Source organism: Toxotes jaculatrix, chromosome 22, assembly GCF_017976425.1.
Source record: "Toxotes jaculatrix isolate fToxJac2 chromosome 22, fToxJac2.pri, whole genome shotgun sequence".
NCBI classification, from domain to species: Eukaryota; Metazoa; Chordata; class Actinopteri; family Toxotidae; genus Toxotes; species Toxotes jaculatrix.
This window is the reverse complement of record NC_054415.1, coordinates 7,420,192-7,428,682: the sequence shown is the minus strand read 5'-3', so window position 1 is coordinate 7,428,682 and position 8,491 is coordinate 7,420,192.

Here is an 8,491-nt window from a genome sequence, read left to right as displayed (position 1 = left end):
TCAGGCAAGATCCCTGTGAGTGCTGTGAAACTTGAGAATGAAGCTGGTACCCCAGTCCTTTCATGCTGAAATGCTGGCGATGAATGACTACAGCCATCCAAAGACACAGACTGGCTACTGAATTTTCCTTCAAAGGCATGTTTTGGTGGGTTATAAATGCTCCTGTTATTTTTAGTGAGTGATGCTTCAGTTCTTCAGGTCTGTTGGTTGGGTTTATATAGCACTGCATGAGTCTTGTATCCTGCAGTGATCGGTGCCAAATCTGTTAAGCATCTGAGCTACTGACTCGGGTTTTATTTTGAAGGGGACATTGGACTGTGTGAGATTAACCTTGCTGTGAGGGCAACCTCCACATGAAATGATGGCTGCGGTTTCACAAGTGAGCCAGATGAGGGCGCTGCCTCGTCCATCCTCCTCTATCCTCAGCTGAAACCCCCTCTGTATAATCACAGCAGGGGAAAATAAATGCTGTGACATAAGGCTGTTTAATCCTCTCTCCTCTGAAAAATGTATTCTGTCACGCAGCAATCTGCTCTCTCTTACTGCCGGACTTTATTTCTGTAGCAGTGCTGAGGCATGAAATTACTGTCCAGTTGAATATTTCTGAAGTATTTGTGAGAATGATCACTGTACTTACAGTATGTGCTGTTAATTTTTGTTTTGTTGAATTGTGGGGAATGCAATGCACTGTAAGGTGTTGATTTAACTCTATTTCAATTTATGGGGCTGTAGTAAGAAGTTGGATTGAGTTGCCTTTCAGTATATTGTTACTCTATACTCTTCCTGTATTCATACTCATTCTCTGTACTGTAAATCCTGTGCTGGGCCACAAGCTCTGGCCTGTCAAGATCAGAGCCCCAGAGGGTCCGCATCTTGGCTAGGAATGTGATCGACATGTGTCTGTGTGCCAACAAAAAGCCTGCGAAACAAGAAAGGGATTCTGCAGAGCAGAGATGGATGTTATAGGGGCGAACATGTTCAGAGCTACAGCATTGCCTCATGCCGAATCACCATACTGTGGGTATAAATTAAAGGAGTGCACCAGCAATGTAGTATTGCGCTTGCATAAAGTTACACAGCTTTTTTACAGGCCATAGTACTAACCATGAGTTTAACCAGGTATATGAAGGTTGCTGTGACAGCTGCCATTGGGAAACAACAATTTTCATCCCTTCTGGTGAGTTTAATAAATAATATTTTAGGACATATAAGTCAGAACAGCTTGTTGGACGTATGTGACATATAACTGTGCTGTCTCTCACTGTGTTCTTCATTTCAGATTCCTTGGTTGAGAAAGATTGTTCATAACTGACTCTTTAAAAAGTCCAACCCTCGGTCTTCACCCGACTACCTCTTCTCCTGCTTTAGATGATGAGGCTGGAGGGAGGAAAGGACGAGGCTCTCTGTCTCTTCACGGTCCTGACCTCCAGAAGTCCAGCAACCTGAGACCCTCAATGAAATATTTAACGCTTCTCTTTTATCCGCAGTGCGTTGGTCAAGAGAAACTGTGGGCCTCCATGACGTAATGCCAAAGCCACGCACCAGCCGTCTGATTGGTCTACCCAGAGCAGGGTGGTCAGGTGACCTGTGCCACTGAGGCCTTTTAAGGCATTACGATGCCCTGAGGCTCCACATTAGGCTCATGGACTGTCTGCAGTAAGTTATGATCAATCACTGTTGACTGCGGCATTTTCCATAGCAAAGCTTTTAGCAGCAAATCTGCTGTAAGAGTACATTCTTTAATGAAGGCTCTAGTTGCACAGGTTACGCTCAGCTGTGTTTAGGCGATAAAAGTGTTGGCATTTTCCATCATGACTTCTTTTATGACGTGAGGCCTCTACACTGATCAGACAGTGCAGTATTTCAGTCAGAGAAAAACTTCCTTTTTGTGTAATTCTGAATGTTTAACTTGAAATGCTGCAGTTGTATAAAATAAAAAAGTGTACTGGCTTCCATGAATGATGGAGTATCCCAGCACACTTTTTTTCTCCTTTTTTTCCCCCCTGCTAACTCTTCTTTTCTAATACCTGGCTGCTGGTGAGCCAATCTGGGTGAACCATCACCAATATGCAGGCTGTGTGTTGGGTTTCACAGGCTGGGGCTGGGTGGCAGGCAATGGGCTCTCTCGGGTTACAAGCTCTGTTTCAGTGGCACAGTGAGGGGTGGATGGGGAGGGGGAAGTGGTGGTGGTGGTGGTGGTGGTGGTGCAGCAACAGCAATACAATGGTCCCCAGGTCTTTACTAATAGATGATCCACTGATTAAGATGCCCCCACCCACCCATCCACCTCTTTGCTGTAACAGAGGCCCAGACCAGGAGTAGACAGCAGAGAGACAGTGCTGGTGGTCGCAGTGGTGTAGGAGACCCTGCAGAAGGTGTTTTTTATGGATACAGTCACTGGCAGGAGTGTGAGAGACAAAGCTGTTAATACAGAGAAGGAGCAGGTTTCAACATCAAATATCAAATGCATTCATATTAATAAAATATTGTCCAGTTTTTGAAATGCCTTTCCTTGACCACATCTACTTTTTCAACATAAAACATCCCTACAAAAAAGACAGCGGGCTGTCAGACGTGTATTGTCATTGGCCTTATTTCATGACCTTATTTTTTTTACTGTCATCTTAATTCATTATTTTCATGAGTTATGATGCTGCATGTGGCAGAGGCAATGAATAATCCCCTGTTCTGCAATCCTCTGCAGAACTAAAAATAAATAAATAATTTCACATCAAAAGAGTTTTGAATTAAGATTTCCCCTTAGTAACAACTATTCTTATCCTGTTTTAAAAAATTATTGAAAGTACCTTATCATTTAGCGCTGTCATTTAATTTCTTTGGGCCCAAAATTTGGAATGATAATTAAATCAATATTTTTAATTACTGCATCAGATGTGAATGTATTTGGAGAGATTTGTGGTGAAATACGGTCTCTGCTTCCTCATTTTTTCTGGAGCATTGCCTCGCATCCTCAGTAAAGTGATCTCCATTGTTGCCATTTACTTCTTCTTTTGGAGTAGCAGACTAAATCTTGCCGCATTATTATTTCATCCACAGTCCTATCACATGGCCTGTATCCCTTCACGGGAGACGGGTGGCTGCACAAACGCACAGCGTCCATCTGATCTCTCCGCTGGCACCTGTTTCATCTGGCTCCGGCACGATAACACAGAACCAAATGAGTATTTTAAATATTCATCGAGGACTACTCATCTCCTATACACGCCCGCCTGCCACACAGATGATCCTCGGCTCCAGTATCAGCTTTTCCAGGTGGAAACCACGTCAAGGCCTGGAGAGCTTCGGGCTCCGGATCCTCGACGCTGAGCAGCAACGACGAGTCACCTCGGATTGATTTCACTGTCGCTATTCACTCTGAAAAGAGTGTAACCAAACCCATCCCCATCACCTCTAAATATTACACGAGTTTTGTCCACCTAGTTATCTGCCTAATTATCAACAGCAGGTAAATGGACGCTGGCTGGCCACCGGAGAGGAGCATGGGTAGAACTCGCCCTCCTATATTAGGCATCCAAAAGTGAACTAGGGACATATGCCGGGCTCTCACTTCAGCTCGGGCCTCTCTGGTGCTGAGCGAGAAGGGGAGAGAACGAGGAGCCACACTGAGGCCCTCGTGGGGCCCGGAAAGATGCTGCTGCTTCCTGTCAGGGCGAGCCACATGCGCCAGCGTTTCATCAGATCTACATCAGGTTGTATGGTTTTGACTGTGAGGGTTTTGATGATAGACTAATTAATCAGGAGACCGAAAATTGCCCCCCAAAATAGGCTATAACTTTTGGTATTAACGAAATATGAAATCTTATGTGGCAGATGTAAGATTTCTCGCACGCCTGCGTTTGGGCATTATAGCAGAGGTATTTTTCCTGCTTTCCTCGGACAGGAAATGTTATGCAATCTGCACAGAGTAACCACTAGTGCAGGCTTTAAATGCAGTATTTGATAATCATTAGCCATCTGGACGTGGTCATTTGATCCTGCAGCATCTCGACCCAAGAACTGCAGCCTCAACAGCATCAGCCGACTAAAACTAATCCCGGGATGGGGGGCTGGGAAGATGCGCCGAATAGTCTATCTGTTGTAGGCAGTGCTTGGTTTAATGTCTGAAAATACGGCGCATGTATGCCCTGTTGTAGCCTACTGAACATTAATGAGTTATATAGTCTTCTGTTTACTCCAGCAATTATACAGTAGTCTGTTAAATGGTCCAGGATGTTTGTTCTCATCATTTTTCTACCTGTACATAAAAATGATAGGTTGTTTTTTATCAGTCTCTCTCTCCCTGTCTCCATAGGAAAAGCCTTGTTGGTCTGCAGGTGCTGGTAAGGTAAACGAGAGGCTTCACTGTTAATCTATACATACACCACAGGCCTGCAGGCCTCCTCTCTTCCCGTAAAGGCCTTTTAGAAAAGAGCAGGCGTCAGGCCTGTGAGGGACATTATAAAAAAAAACAAAAAAAAAACAATAGAGATCACTAAAATCCGGGGTTAAATATTACAGCAGTATAATGTAGGTGTAGTCTGAAATAGGCACGCGCTGAAAATCAGGAGGCTGTCTTTAAAGTTATCATCGTTTTCTTCTTATTTAATGGCCCACATGTAAAAAAAAAGAAAAATCTAAGAAGCCAGTAATAAAATAGAAATAAAAATAGAGTAATCTGGGTGTTCAGACCGGAGGAGCGTGTCTGTCTTTTCTCGGGTTAGGACAGTCTAAAGAGGGGGTTGGTCCAAATTATTAGTCAGGAAATCGTTTAATCCGGAGAGACAAAACCAGTCCTCATCCGCTCACGCTGCAGCAGTCCCCGGGTTAAAACAGCACCGATTTTAAGGTCCCCAAGCCTCCTTCGGAGAGATACACCTTAAAAAGACTAGACTCAGACCACCAGAGGCCATGAACGCAGCAGAACAGGAGAGACCGCTTGGATTATTGGTTTGATGTTGGGTGAGATGCTTGAAAATGTGTGTTTTCTTCCGGGCAAATCCCTGGACCGGCAGTCTAAACCGGGTGGAGGGAGACTGGATTGGAAGCTGTTTGGGTCCCGCTTCTACACTGTGGATAAACGTCCACTATTATGAACACAGGTACTCAGCGGTATGTTTAGTACCCCTTGAGGCTGTGCTTCTGAAAGGGTACAATAGTACTAGTATTTAAAGGCCGAGCCAATGGTGCGTTTCTTATGCTGAAAAAGATACAGAATTCATAGGCTACATCCATAACACTTAAAATAAAAAATCAAATTTACATTATGCTGACATCAGCCACCGCAGTAATATTTAAATACGGAATATTTAACCTCATGCGCACTTTTGATTGGCTGTTTTCTTCCTACCCCGTTGTATCCTGTTGTCGCTGCTTTGTGTGTCTGCGCCTTTAAAAAGGTGCACGGAGCACCTTTCTTTCTGTCAGTGTGCAGCCTGGGCGCGCAGGTAAAAGGGAGGAGGTTGAGTTTAGAGAGAGAGGGAACCGGTGGGAGAGAAGAGAGGGGAGAGGAGAGGAGAGGAGCGCAGGGCTGAAATTGACATTTGATACTCAGGAAGTTCAGGACGCCGCTTGGATTTCTTTTGTTTCATTGTAATTCTGCAGTCCTGCTGCGGGCAACAGGGACCGGAGGCTTGTGTTGCTTCAACACGACTTTGATAGAGGAAAACCCTCTAAAATAATAATGATAGGTTAAAATGTCTCATGGGTCCGACTTCAGTTCAGTTTGTAGCTTCAGACATGACGCACAACGATGGACTCGGAGGAAGGTATGAGCCACATTTTATATTATGCAGTTTTACTCCAGTTAGACTATTAGTTTTAATGTTTTATTGCTTATTAACAATCTGTCTGGAAGCCAGGGAAAGGTACGCATCAAACTGAGATTAAATTCCATAAAAGGAGGCCATGTTACTTGCCAAAATGAGGAGCTATTTCATGTGATTAATACTCGATGCCATCGCTCATTTATCCTGAAAAATGCCCCCACAGTTCTACAGGTTTTTTGGGGGTGGGGGCGATTTATCCGATTTAAAATCATAAAACAAATTTAACTGCAATTCAGTAAATGAAATCTAATGCCATGTTTTACTTTTTTTTTTTTTTTTTTAAACGTCTGGCTTGACCCATAAATAGTCCGAGCAGGTTAAATGTGGGCGAAATAAAAATAAAAGCAATTACAATATTACAAAATTCAATTGTCCACCATTATTTAAATCAATCGAAAATCGCAGTGGTTATTTTAAAATGTTCTATTTTAGATAATGCTGGAGGTTTGTGGCATGCATTTTTCAGTACGCTGCACCTGCTTTTATTTTTATTTAAATTCAGAGGGAGGGTTTTTTGCAGCCTACGATCCTGTGGATTAATACCGAGTTCTGTGTTTTGTACATTTTTTATTTACGTTAACAGAGGAAGTCATCAGATTTTACACAGGTAGACTATAACTGCCATAGCACTAGGTTCATAAAATAAGAAAATTGCTATAACCCACTTTACAGTAATAATTAAAAATCGGCTGTACATTTTCGCAGGATTTTAAAGGCCTCTTCCTTTTATAAACCGGGCACACAGTCAAAGATTTCAGGTTGCATGACTGATAGTGAATCTGGATCTTGCTGCAGGACTTAGAGGAGTGATAAATCCTCCTGAAATAACCGTGAAGTTGAGGACTTGTAGTCTCCTTGTTCGGACAAATGCGATTAACTCAAGGGACTTTGGAGCTGCTCTGAGGCTAAATTAACGATGGCGGAGACAAAAGGCGATCCAATGTTACTATCTCAGTAAAATAAAGCATGTTAGTAAATTCACATAGTGCTTAATGACGGAGGGAAAAATAATTAGAAGTTTCTAAACATCCTTTTAGACTTGTTACAATATCGTTTCAATTTTTTATTCATTTAATCTTTAATCTCACAGCAATATTCCGATATGCACAACCGATGATAAAGTTTGATTCAAGTTTTCACATAAATCAGTTTCTAAAATATCATCTATAAACAGGGTGGTTCCAATATACACAGGCTGGTGCAGATGGGCTTTCTATTTTGACAGCTGGCCTTGATGACACATCAAAACAAGATGACTCTGTGTGTCATATTTACCACAAACAAACAAAATTCATATTTACAGAAGAATTAAAAGAAAACACTAGGTCTCCATGAAAAGATATACTTTGAAATAATATTAGTATAACCTCTTAGGATAATTTAATAACTAAAACCAATTAAGTAACATGTTCCTGTGTATGCTATAAATTTTCTTTCAGAAATAATGCACTTGTTTTTCCTCTGTATTCTCTATACTCTATACTGTCAGGAGTCGCAGATACTCTTATGCAATTATATATCACAAAAATCCTGTGAACCTCCATTATTAACTAATTAAGGTATGGAAAAACAAGACATGGGCAAGCCTTTAAAGGACACAGGTTCTTTTCGACTTGGCTTTTTAGTGGTATTGATTTCCCCAGGAAATGGCAATGGGAGTCTTGCTCAGGGAGCCATTTGGGCGTCTGAGGAATCACTTAGTACATGGTTTGATCGCTGGAATCAATGGGAGCTCCGTGCACTGCAGGGCCCAGGATGAGGGAGCTAATGGGTGAACCAAGGGTGGGGCATCTGGGCCCAGGCAGGACAGAACTGAGGACGCTAGCCTCTCGAATTCAGATTGTCTGCAGCGCAGAGATGCTCCTGACAACACATTCAAGGTCAGGAGTTGGACTGAAGGTTATCAATTAGCTGCAGTATTGTTTATCAGAATTTTTATAGACTTATTCATACCGAGGCGTTAATGTTGAGCTGAACTGAGAGAGAAAGTGCTGGAATAATATTTTTTGTAGTTTTTGTAAGAAAGCCCTTGCATGCTCGTTAGAAAGGCATTTTGCAGTAGTAACTGAGTTGCAGCAATGTCCACATCTGACTCGGACTGCAGCCATTTTCTGGGATTTGCTTTTTAGATGAGAGTGAAATACTTGTGAATGACAGGCTTGTGATCAGTCCAGAGACATTGTGCCCAATTTTTACCCATTTTCAACTAAGCTGGGTACTATGTTTTCTGGGTATGATGGGAAAAGCCTACAAGCTGGCGGCTAATTTTATCTGTGTAGTGGGATATTTAGTGCAAAAGCTTGAAAACTCAATTTGCTTTATCACAGAAACAATTAAAATTAGGACGTTAAGTCAATAACTTTTCTTTCTCCTTACATTTGTACACTTCTATTTATATCTGCAACGATAAAATAGACCTAAAGCTGGCTTGCGGTGTAGATGAGGTGGCAGCACGTCTCTGTCATGCAGCCATGAACAGCACTGATGTGTCAATGTAACAGCGCTAATCTAGGAAGCAAATTAAGAGGTCAAGTCTAGGGTGTCGCCCCTTTGGACAAGTTGGGAATGAAGGGGGAGAACAGAGCCAGGATGTAAAGAGATTACCTATAGACCATAAGACCCCATTGCTTACTGACCTTATGCTTCAGACATTGGTAGGTTTAATG